The sequence below is a fragment of the Trichechus manatus genome, unplaced genomic scaffold (genome assembly GCF_000243295.1).
Source record: "Trichechus manatus latirostris isolate Lorelei unplaced genomic scaffold, TriManLat1.0 scaffold00218, whole genome shotgun sequence".
NCBI lineage: Eukaryota > Metazoa > Chordata > Mammalia > Sirenia > Trichechidae > Trichechus > Trichechus manatus.
In genome coordinates, this window is record NW_004444154.1 from 1,980,556 (window position 1) to 1,993,952 (window position 13,397).

Sequence of the window (13,397 nt, forward strand, 5' to 3'; positions counted from 1 at the left end):
CAGAAGATTGTCTGATACAGTGCCAGAAGATGAGCCCTGAGGTTGGAAGGCATTCAAAAGACAACTGGGGAAGAGCTGTTTCCTCAAAGTAGAGTCGACCTTAATGACATGGTTGGAGTCAAGCTTTTGGGACCTTCATTTGCTAATGTGACATGACTCAAAATGAGAAGAAACAACTGTAGACATCCATTAATAATTGGAACATGGAATGCACGATGTATGAATCTAGGAAAATTGGAAATCGTCAAAAATGAAATGCAACACATAAACATCAATGTCCTAGGCAGTAGTTAGCTGAAATGGACTGGTATTGGCCATTTTGAACTGGACAATCAGATGCTCTACTATGCCAGGAATGACAAATTGAAGAGGATGGCGTTGCATTTATTGTCAAAAAAGCTATCTTTCTCCCCTTGAATTGCTTTTGCATCTTTTTCTAAGATAGGTGTGGGTCTATTCCTAGGTTCTCTATTTTGTTCCACTGATCTACATGTCTATCTTTTAACATCAGTGCCTATCACAAGGTCCAGCCTAGTTTGCCTCAATAAATAAATAACTGTTGAAGTGAACTAAATGGAGTCCTTCCCCTTGGGTAAATGCCTATTCATCCTGCAAGAAGTCTCAACTAAAAAATCAGTTCCTTTTTCTATGAACAAATAGCTTGTGTTTCCCTCCACAGTAATTCCACCTACACTTTAGTATTTATCCCCATATATATTTCTGTGATTTCTGAGTTTGCATGACTTTCTCTCTCTGCATGCTGTATCCTCAGCAGAGTCTGGCATGAAATAAACTGAACAAACAGTCAGAGATTGGGTTTTTGAGCTGCTTTGTAGCAGTTAACACATTAGTACTTAATAAATGCTTATTAAACGGAATTAAATCTAACTGAATCAAATTGGTGCTAGAATTTCCAACAGCAAACTTGGCTAAATTGCTACTCCTTTACCTCTGGTTTGAGCCTTAATGATCTTTCTGAAGTTCAGTGACGGATGAGCACAGCACAAAATGGTTCCCCCTTATCAGCTCCCAAAACCAAAAATGTGGACACTTTTCATGCCCTGTTGATTCTTTTTCTCCTTATAAAGGATAATGTCAGACATGGTTTACTTGCAGTGATTGTATCAATCATTATTCTTGGATGCTATTGGATCTTCCACTTGCAGGCAGGTTGTCATTGACTTTTACTTGAAGAGACAGATACTGACCATGGGCTGCCTTAGGGGAAAGTCAGGACTCAGTATTCAAATGTGACCAGTCCAGTGAGCTGGAGTTTTTACACAGACAGAACTAACCTTTATCATCTTGTTGGATAGGCTCTTTTATGTCTCTTCTGGAAGGATCTTACACAAACATAGATTTGTACAGTGGGAAAAGGGATATTAAAGTATTTAAACTTTCAATTCAAATAAAATATGTATCATTTTCAAGCTCACCACTGTCATTTTAAGTCATCTTATGAAGGGGGCAGTGGTGGTTCGGTGGTAGAATTCTCAACTTCTCTGAGAGATACCTGGGTTCAATTCTGTCCAATGCATCTCATGACAGCTACTACCCTTCCACCAGTGGAGGCTTGTGTGTTGCTATGATGCTGAACACGTTTCAGCTGAGCTTCCAGACTAAGGCAGACTAGGAAGAAAGGCCTTGCGATCTACTTCGGAAAATTAACCAACGAAAACCCTGTCGATCACAAGGGTCCAATCCCCAACCAATCATGCGGATGGCACAAGACCAGGCAGCGTTTTGTTCTGTTGTTCATGGGGTCACCAAGAGTTGGGGGCTGACTCGATGGCAACTGACAAAACAACATGTAGTACACACACGCAAAATCCATGAGGACAAGAGCTAATCTGAGCGTAAGGCATCATCTCTGCCCTCGGGAAGCACACTAATTGTTGACAAAGAAGTGGACACAACGGCCTGAAAGAGCTTGCAACCCCATAGAAGAGACACAAAAGTTTACAAAGACAGGTCTTTGGCCTGGTCATAAATGGTATGTTTTACTCTCATAATGACATCAATATTCTCATAAAAATGCCAGAGAACTGAAAATAAGTAAGAAGGTGTGCAAAAATATAGTGACTGGTGACAAAAAAACTTCCAGTATGTATGGATTATTGTGCATATATGTAATGGAATACAACATAACTATTCAAGATAATCAAAGAAATATAACATGAGAAGTTATAACATATAGTTGAGTAAAAATAATACAAATAATAGTATTTGTATGTGCAGTGTGATTCTACTCTTGGAAATATGTATTGCATACGTACAGACAATAATATGAAGGAAGTTTTAAAATGGTACTAGTGGCTGTCTTTGGATTTTTGGATTATGAAGAGGGATTATGAGTATTTTGTTTCTTCTTTTTTGAACATTTTGCTTTTTTTTTAAAATAAGCTTGAGTTATTTTAGAAATGAGAAAAAAAGTAAAAGTTTAACAATTGTTTAAATCAAATAAGCACTTCTATATTTATGACAATCCTCTTTTGATACCATTTGTTCCTCAGAAAAGTCTAATGCTGCTAGAAGAACAGGTATCATTACTATTGTTGTTGTTATTTTTATTATTTTATTTCTATGGACTGATAATATTTTAAGGTTTTGAATGGTGTTCTTTCCTTACTCCCAGTGCATGCAGTAAGACACAAATCATCTACTGCAGAACTAGAAACAAAGGCAGCAAACACTTGTCACAGAAAGATTTGAGTGTATATCTACAGAAAAAATTTTTCTAATTCCAGAAATGATGAAATAAAAAGAGGCCACATTCTGAGGAAGGGAGCCTGAAGAAGGACAGCATGATAGAGAGGAGTGGAGATCTTGGACCTGGGCAAACTTGGGGCTGCCTGGAAGCTGAGTAAGCGCTGCCTCAGTGCTATTGTCACCAACTCAGAGGGAACTCCAAGTGATAGCCCTCCATCCAGCATCCATCCATCTTCCAGTCCATCCATCTTCTTTATCAGTGCCTTGAGATTCTGCTCAACTCCCATACATGTGTATGGACACCACCCACTTCTTACCCCTTACGGTGGATTAATTACTTTTGTGTGTGGCCTCTCTAGCCACAGTCTTATAACTCCCACCCAGCTGATTGAGTGTTAGGGCAATTGTGGCCTACCTAGGGAATTGGTCGGTTTTGACTTAAAAGAGAACCAATCCCAGAGCAAAGTGGAGAGGCTGCCACCACCAAAGAAGGGGAGACTGGCAGCAGAGACCTGCAGGAGATGGCACAGGGGGCTTCTCAGCCCGCAGAGAGAGAAAGCTGAGTGGCTTTGGGCAGAGACTGAGGGCCAGGGAGAAGTCTACCACTAACCCATGAATTTGGGACTTGCCAGCCTCCACAACCACGTGAGCCATTTCCTTTATATGGTTTGTGAGTTCTGTGAGATGTTACAAAAAGGGAACCCAAAGACAGGAGGGAGAGCACTGAGGCAAGAGGGAGTAGTTGATGTTAGAGATGATAGAGTGATACAGCAGCTTGGAAAAGTTAGACATTTAACCTCTACCTCATAGGAACCAGCTTTGTGCTGATCCTTATAAATTATTCATTTACCCCTAATGATCCACTGTTACATTTCCATTTTATAGATGAGAAGTTGAAGTTTAGAAAGGCTGATCAATTTGCCTAGCATGTTAGCAGCAGAGTTGGGGCTAGAACATGAACCTCTTGAATCCCTGTTGAGCACTCTTTCCAGTACCCCAAATACTACCTAAAATTTGATTTGTTGATCACAGTACTTCAAGGTCAACAGTTCTGTCCTTCATTGCCCCCTGGGCAATTACTGCTTTCTGTGACAAGAAATAAACAAGATGGTGACAGGCTCCTGAAGTTGTTGTGCCATTTGCAGCCTGGTGCTCTGCTTCTGCAGCTAGAGACAAGGTTATTTCTGGTGAAATCCTTGCTGTAAGGTACTCCAATCAATTTTCCTTACAAATGATTTCTAATATGTAATTATGTAATCAAGCACTCCCATAAACAAGCTGGGCCTTGACTTAGAGTGACAGGGTGCAGTAAGATTTTAAATAAAAGATGATCACACAGCCATTTATCTTGAAGTCCAATTTTCAGTGTTGGAAACTATACATTAATGGCAGTTTAGAGATTAACAGCAAGCTAAATGTGAAACTCTATGAGCCAATGCCTTTGACATAAACAAATGTACAAAAATAGCATCCTAAAACTTTTTGCAAAGGGTTGATAAAGCTACAGAGCTTTCTGCAAAGCAGAGAGTGCAAAGAGTACCAGATTCATCAAATTCTGGCAGCGGTCTGTTAAAAAGTAATGGTTTTGTCTACAGATGGAAACTGCTAACAGCTTTCCTTATCCACTGCATTCATCCTTCCATCTGTTTGGATTTTACAATCTTGTTGCTTTTGGAAAATTACAACACAGAGCATATTCTCCTGGAGGTCTGTTGTCAAGCTGAATATTCTGGGCCATGGAATGGTGACAACAGTTAAAGAGTTTTCCTGCAAGAGCATTAGAACCATCACATCCCAACAACCTGCCCTGGTGCTGTAAGGCTGTGGCAAGAATAGAGCATTGAATTGCATTTGAGCACAATTTAAAAAGCTCTCACATACTCTTGATTAACCATGATTTAACACTCCCAGTTCCTTGGAATAATAGTTGCTTTTTTCTTTCTCCCTTCCTTCATCTTTCCTCCTTACTCTATCTTTTCCCCCATTTCCCCATCAGAAACATTATCTCAGTGCAAGGCCATACGCGAACTGCAGAGCTCCTCTAGACTGTGAACTGCTCAAGAAAAACCTTATTCCAGTCTATATCCAAATCCTAAGCCCCAGGCCCAGCTCATGGTAGGTGTTCAGTGCATAACTGTTAAATGAATAATGAATGATGCCAGTTATTTCCTGTAATGCTTTCTAAAACTTCATACATGTTATACAATGTTTTCACTGACACCATACTCATAACAGCATATGAGGATGGAAAATCTGGTATTATTTTCCCAATGTATAAGTTCAGGTTCTCCAAGAAGAAAATGCTAAAATAGAGTTAAACATGAAAGATATTGATTGGGGAAACTGCCCATAAGGGAAAATTGGGAAGGAGCAGAGCAGGCTGGGACAGCCATCAGACCACGCATACAAGAAGAAGCAAGACTGAGTAGGAAAAATATTAGACTGCCATGCAATTCTAAGAAATTTAGCAAAGCTGATTAAAACCCTTGGGCCAAAATCACTGGTTAGAGGAGCCCTGTGTCTCCCATCAATGCATCTGCCTTAGTGTTCCTGCTTTTCTCTGTCATTGGCTGGGAGCTGCTGATGGTGCCAATGCAGCGACAGGTTCCAGGGTGCAAGGCTGGGGCCCTGGGTCAATTACGCTCCCTGCAGTGGAGATCTGAGAGGCGCATTCTCATGATCACCATGCCCTATTTTACGGATAAGATGTCCTGTGAGTGTCTTCTAATAGCAATTCTAAATGTCTTCTTTGACAACTGTAAATGCTGTTCTTTTTTTGACCCTAACCACCTTGAACTAGGCCAGATCTCAAGTTAAAGTGCAGAGCTCTCCAAACTGCCAAGTCTTCCCAAGACTTTAGACAGCCAGTTGCAAGTTTGAGGTCCCTACAACACCCTCACGTCTGATTTGCTGGCTACACATTTGGGGATTCCTACTACCCTCTTCAGGTTTGCTAATTCTTGAATGACTCACACAACTCAGGAAAGTGCTATATTTATAATTTCAGTTTTATTATAGCAAAAAGGATACAAATGAACAGATGCATAGAGTGTGGTCTGGGAGGGTCCCCAACAAATCTTCCATGTCCCAAGGCATGCGTCACCCTCCCATGCGTATCTTTTACCAACCAGGAAGCTTCCCTGAGCTTCAGTATCCAGAATTTCTATTGGGGTTTTATTACATAGGCACGATTGATGATTGAATCATTGCCCGTGTGGTTGAACTCAATCTCCAGCCCCTTTCACCTCCCAGGGTCAGATTAATGTCATGCAGTGGGTTTTTCTGGCATGACCAGACCCACCCAACATATGTCACTTTATTAGCATGAACTCTCAGGTGTGATCTGGAAGCCCCTCCCTTCCTTGAATAACAAACATTGCAATCACTTGGGAAATTCCAAAATTCCAAGGGTTTAGAGATTACCTTCTGGGAACCTGGGGCACAGACCAAATACTTTGGGTAAAGTTAATTGTACATGCCACAATAGATAAGAAAACTGAGACTCAGAGAGGTTAAGAGACATTCTCAAGATTTCATGCCAAGTAAGGAGTCCCTTGGTGGCACATCGGTTAACCACTCAGCTACTATCAAAAAGGCTGGTGTTTTGAATCCACCCTAAAGCACCTCAGAAGAAAGGTCTGGTGATCTGCATCTGAATGGTCAAAGTCATGAAAACCTTGTGGAGACAGTTCTATGCTGAAGCACATGGGGTAGTCATGAGCTGAAATTGAGTCAACAGCAGCTGGTTTGGTTTGTTTTTGGTTCACGTCAAGGGAGTGGCAGAACAGTGGTTGGTGTCAGGCTCCTGAACCTTAACCTGTGCTCCATGTTCACAGGCATACTGCCACTTCACTCATACTGCTGACCCCCAGTCTGATTGGGGGTGTTCAGTAAGGAGGGAAGAGCACTGAGAAGCCCAAACACTGGTTGGGCTAATACTTGTGCGGATATGAGAAGAGACTAAGGTGGGATTTTTTTCACCCATGGTAGAAAGAAAAGTTTGAGGATAGAAAGTGAATTCTAGAAGGCTAGGGGGAGGAAGTATGTAAGACATTCTCTCCGTTTAATTAAAACATGCCATAAGTACCATAAAAGATTTTGATAGTTAAATAGTATATTATGCTCTATAGAATCACACAAGCTCCCCTAGGATAGAGATGTTCTCTGCTGTGGTTTTCAAGGCTGTATTCCCAGCTCCTTGACAGTGCTTGGCAAGGAGGCATACAGTAAATATTTGTCTTTGTTGAATGAATGAATGCAACTTTAGCCCTGGAAGTCACCTCAGAAAATATCCAATGTACTTGAAAAGATAAAGACAGTGAGACATTGAACAATTGTTTAAGATCACCTGTTATAGGGAGTAAGATCCTGAGTTCTCTGACTCCTTGCACAGTGGTCTGTCCCCTCCCATATGATGCTGTCTCTGGGATGAGAGTTCTGCTCTGTCCACCCAAGAGGAAGTGTGTTGTTAGTTGCTATCAAGTTGGCTCTGACTCATGGTGACCCAATTTATAATGGAACAAAATGTTGCTTGGTCCTGTAGCATCCTCATGAACATTGGTCTACTCAAATCCATTGTTGCAGCCATTGTGTATTTTGAGTGCCTTCCAACCTAGGGGGCTCATCTTCCAGCACTATATCAGACAACATTCTGTTGTGATCCATAGGGTTTTCATTGGCTAATTTTTACAAGCATATCACCAGGCCTTTCTTCTTAGTCTGTCTTAGTCTGGAAGCTCAGCTGAAACCTGCTCACCATGGGTGACCCTGCTGATATTTGAAATATCTGTAGCATAGCTTCTTCCAGCATCACAGCAACATACAAGGCACTGCAGTACAACACACTGAAAGGTGGTTGGTGGAAGTATGGCACATTAATATTGGAAACTTTAGCATCCTTGACTAAAAGGAAGACTTAATCTAACCATTTTTCTTGATGTAACCCCAATGTGGCAAATAGATTAAAACCAAATTCTAAGAGAAGAATGAGCAAGGATATAAATAAGTTACTTGGAGAAAAACAATCCATATGATAGATCAATATTTGTGGAACTACAAGGGAAACCCCAGCTGACATACAGTAGATACCAGACAATCAGAGGGAATTGCAGTTTTGAAGCTTCTTAAAAATGCTGGCTTTTAGCCTGTGAGCGGCCATCTAAGATACTCCACTGGTCTCATCTCTTCGGGAGCAAGGGAGAATGAAGAGAACAGGATACAACGAAAAGATTAGTCCAAAGGACTAATTGTCCACAGCTACCAAGACCTTCACCGGACTGAGTCCAGTACAGCTAGATGGTGCCCAGCTACCACCGCTGACTGCTCTGACCAGGATCACAACAGAGGGTTCTGCACAGAGCTGGAGAAGGATGTAGAGCATAATTCTAACTCACAAAAAAAAGAAAAGACCAGATTTACTGGCCTAAAGGAGACTGGAGAAACCCCGAGAGTATGGCCCCCAGACACCCTTATAGCTCAGTGGTGAAGTTACCTTCGAGGTTCACTGTTCAGCCTGCGAGTGGACAGCCCAGTAAAACCATAAGAGTAACAAGGTACAGGAGTCCAGTGACAAGGCCCAGAAGGCAGAAGGGGAGTAGGAAGCTGATGATAGGGAACACAAAGTAGAGTAAGGATATTGTTGATGTGCTGGGAGATTGTTAACCATCACCATAGGGCAACATTGGTAGTAACTGTTAAATGGGAGACTATTTTGTCCTGTAAGCCTTCATCTTAAGTGAGAATAACAGCACAATTAGAAGAGCGTAGTCAATGTCACTTAAATGTGTATGTAAAAAAAAATTTTTGAAATGGCGTATCTTTGGCTACGTGTATTTTCACCAAAAAAAAAAAAAAGTTGAGAATTTAGAGGGTTAAAATGTTGTGGGGTTGTTAACCAATGTCATAAAACAGCATGTGTGTTACTGTTACATGAGAAACTATCTGTTCTGTAAGCCTTCAGCTGAAGTACAATAAAATATTGAAAAAAAAAAAAATGCTGGCTTTTAGCCTGTGAGCAGCCATCTAAGATACTCCACTGATCTCACCCCTTCGGGAGCAAGGGAGAATGAAGAAAACAAGATACAAGGGAAAGATTAGTCCAAAGGACTAATGGACCACAGCTACCACAGCCTCCACCAGACTGAGTCCAGTACAACGAGATTGTGCCCGCTACCACCACTGACTGCTCTGACAGGGATCACAACAGAGGGTCCTGGACAGAGCTGGAGAAAAAGGTAGAACAAAATTCTAACTCACAAAAAAAGACCAGATTTACTGGTCTGACAGAGACCGGAGAAACCCCAAGAGTATGGCCCCGGACACCCTTTTAGTTCAGTAATGAAGTCACTCCCAAGGTTCACCATTCAGCCAAAGATTAGACAGCCCATAAAACAAAATGAGACTAATGGGGCACAACAGTCCAGGGACAAGGACTAGAAATCAAGAGGACAGGAAAGCTGGTAATAGTGAACCCAAGGTTGAGAAGGGACAGTGTTGACATGTCAGTGGGGTTGTTAACCATTGTCATAAAACAATATCTGTACTAACTGTTTAATGAGAAAATATTTGTTCTGTAAACTTTCACCTGAAGTACAATAAAAAAAAAGATATTTAATCCACATTAAAAAAATAATAATAAAATACAATTAAAAAAAAAAAACACTGGCATTTAGGGGTTGCTCTTCGGTATTGGTTGTTGATTCCCTTATCTATTTAATAATATTTATTAAGCACCAATTATGGGCCAGGCACTCTTCTGGGCTCTGAAGATAACAAACACATTAATGTGCCTTCCCTTATAGAGTAGGGCGTCTCATGGAAGAGATAGACAGTATATGCAGAAACACAATAATTTCAGAGAGTTGGAAATGTTACCAGAGAAATATTCAGAGTGATGGGAAGGAGAATAATTTTGTGGCAATGGGAGGACTCTGAGCCAGTGGTATCTGATTTGAGTCTTCAACGACAAGGAGTTACCTCTAAATCTGAGGGCAAGAGTTCCAGGTAGAAGGAAAAGCAGGTATGAAAGTCTGAGGTTCCAAGTAATACTTTAATTGAGGAACAGAAGAAAGGCCTGTGTGGTAGACGGAGAGGTATGGGGTGAGGGGATAGGAAATAAGGTCAGAGCTATGGTCAGGGTCAGATCCTATGGGGCCTTATATACCAGAGCAAGGAGTTTGGGTTTTATCTTAAGTATGTCAGGAAATCATTGGAGGCTTTTAAGCAGGAGTGACATGATCTAAATATATTTTAAAAAATTAAGTTGATCTACAGGAGTGGAAGAGTAGAAGCAGGGAGACCAGTTAAGAAGCTTTGCCAGAGTCCAACCAACCAACCAACTAACCAACCAACCAATTAACCAACCAGTTGCAGTCAGGTGTATTCCAACTCATGGTGACCCTACGTGTTGCAGAGTAGAACTGTGCTCCATAGCATTTTTCTGGCTGTGACGTTTTGAAAACAGATCTTCTGAGGTACATGCCTCTGGGTGGACTTGAACCTTTTGCTTAGTAGCCAAGGACTTAACTGTTCGTGCCACCTACAGACTCCTTTGTCAGAGTCTAGGTGAGTGCTAATGGGGGCATGAGCTGACCTGGTCTGGAAGTTGGAAATAGCCAGAAGCACAATAAAGGAGAGTCATTCTGGCTTAAGGAGAGCATGGGAAAGGTGTAGAGACATAGGGAAGAGAATGTGGTGTATTTAGGGATGTACACACGGTTTACAGTGATATTGGGTGTGCATTGGGCAGTAGGAAGAGATGTAAAATAGGGAGGGTAATTTCTAATTCTTGTTTAAAATCAGAAAAGATGTGCATGAGTTCAGGGCTGTATCCTTTCACGATACTTATTCATTCTGTATGCGGAGCAAATAATCCAAGAAGCTGGACTTTATGAAGAAGAATGTAGCATCAGGATTGGAGGAAGACTCATTAACAATCTGCAATATGCAGATGACACAACCTTGCTTGTTGAAAGTGAAGAGGACTTGAAGTGCTTACTCATGAAGATCAAAGACTATACCCTTCAGTATGGATTACACCTCAACATAAAGAAAATAAAAATCCCCACAACTGGACCAATAAGCAACATCATGATAAATGGAGAAAAGACTGAAGTTATTGTCAAGGATTTAATAATCAATGCCCATGGAAACAGTAGTCAAGAAATCAAATGCCATGTTGCATTGGGAAAATCTGTTGCAAAAAAAAACCCTTTAGAGTGTTAAAAAGCAAAGATGTCACTTGGAAGACTAAGGTACATCTGACCCAAGTCATGGTATTTTCAATCACCTCATATGCAGTGAAAGCTGAGCAATGAATAAGGAATACTAAAGAAGAATTGATGCATTTGAATTATGGTGTTGAAGAGGAATATTGAATAAACCATGGACTTCCAAAAGAACAAACAAATCTGCATTGGAAGAAGTAAAGCCAGAATGCTCTTTAGAATCAAGGATGGCGAGACTCCTTCTCACATACTTTAGACATGTTACCAGGAGGGACCAGTCCCTGGAGAAGGACATCATGCTTCTTTAAAGTAGAGGGTCAGTGAAAAAGAAGTCCCTCAAAGAGATAGATTGACACAGTGGCTACAACAATGGGCTCAGACAGAGGAATGAGTGTGAGGATGGCTCAGTACTGGGCAGCATTTCATTCTTTTGTACATAGGGTTGCTATTAGTCTGAACCAACCTGATGGCACCTAACAACAACAGTAACATCTCCTTCAGAGTCCCTGGATGACGCAAATGCTTAACTTTCTCAGCTGCTGACAGAAAGATTGGAGGTTCTAGTCCACCCAAAGGTGCCTTGGAAGAAAGGCCTCGTGATCCACTTCCAAAAAATCAGTCATTGAAAACACTATGGAGCACAGCTCTACTCTGACACATATGGGTTCGCCATGAGTTGGAGTTACCGACAGCAACTGGTTTAATCTCTACTTCACAGATCTGTTGAGGGGATAGCTAAAGAAAACAAGCTGCTTTTCCTCTCCATGCCTCTCTTTCCTCCTCAGTAAAATGAGCCGTGGTGTTGCAATGTGAGCACTAAGATCTCTTCCATCCCATGATGCCCCCAAATCTAGGATGTGAAACCTCACTGAAATGTTTCCTTTCTGTGACAACGGCAATGCTGCGGCTTCATTATGGCTCCCAGGGCCCCACAAGTGGGAACATACATTTAGAAGTCAGAATAATAAACAAATTATGGAAATAGGCATTGGATATCACCAAGTGTTGAAAGCCCCTTTCACGGGCAATACCAAACAGGTTGCTACAGGAGACACCTGGTACAGGCTGCTTCCATCCTGTTTCTCCATCATTGTCCGAGCCAAATCTCCCGTGTGAATATGCAGCACAACATAAAAAGATTAGCCAAAGCTTAGACAGCCCATAAAACAAAATGAGACTAATGGGGCACAACAGTCGAGGGACAAGGACTAGAAATCAGGAGGACGGGACGGCTGGTAATAGCGAACCCAAGGTTGAGAAGGGACAGTGTTGACACATCGTGGGGTTGTTAACCATTGTCATAAAACAGTATGTGTACTAACTGTTTAATAAAAAACTATTTGTTCTGTAAACCTTCATCTAAAGTACAATTTAAAAAAAAAAATCTGCTTCTAGATATGGCTGGCATCTGTCTCTCTCCCAACCCCACAGCACCTTCCTACAGAAAAGAAGCCTCTTTTCAAATTTACAATCCCTGATAGGGGCGGATAACCCAGTAAGTAATGTGGTGAAACCCATGTGAAATTGTTCATTACAGATTAGTAAGTAAGCACAGGTGAGGCCGTGCTTACCTTGCTTATTGAATAATCCGCCCCTGAGCCTAACACATCTGGTAACAATTAAGAAACAGTAGTTCTGAAACTTGGCTTACAATATAAAATATTACATGTTTGATTTTTGTGGTCTGTGCTTTAAACAGGTTAAAATCTAGATTTGGTTAGTTAAGGTAAAAAACTTTAAAAGGGAGAATCATTTTAAAGAATGATTCCAATTTCAGACCAAATAGCTATCATGGATGTTTTCTAAAACCCTGAAAACCAAAAAAGAGAGAAAAAGTCTTTAAATGACAAAAAAGAAGATGGTTTTAACAAGGCCTAACTAAAGAAAACACTGGCTGTATTTATTCATTCGTTTGTACATTCATTCTTCCAACTCAACACATATTTGAATAACTATTCATTTAGGCACTCAGCAAATATTTTCTGAGTGCTTGTGATCTGCCAGATGCTGTGCTGGCAGCATAGGACCCAGGCAGACAAGACTTTCACAACTGTCGGCAGACATGTAGGCTCGGGACAATATAAAGATTTCAGCCTTCATAGATAGATAAGCATCCAGGTAAGTCAGAGCAAGCATGAATAATCAGTCGTTGAGATGTGAATCTTATTTGCAGGCAAGAGGAGATTTTTGCCAAGATTAAGACAAATCTCAGGGCCCAGGTTGGATCCTGAACCACTTGTCTGAGCATATGAGTTGTTATATGCAACTAAAGAGAAAGTAAGAGTTATTGTAGCTTTCAAAGTAAGGATTAAATAGAGTTCTGGCAAAATCACGCTCTAGGCAGAAGCACCACGCCATCACTCCACAGCAAAGATCCGAAAAGCTAAGCCGAACAGAGAATACAACAATCCTGAAACCCTAAAACATCAAATGAAGAGATAAAGAACTCAGCCAAGCACCAAA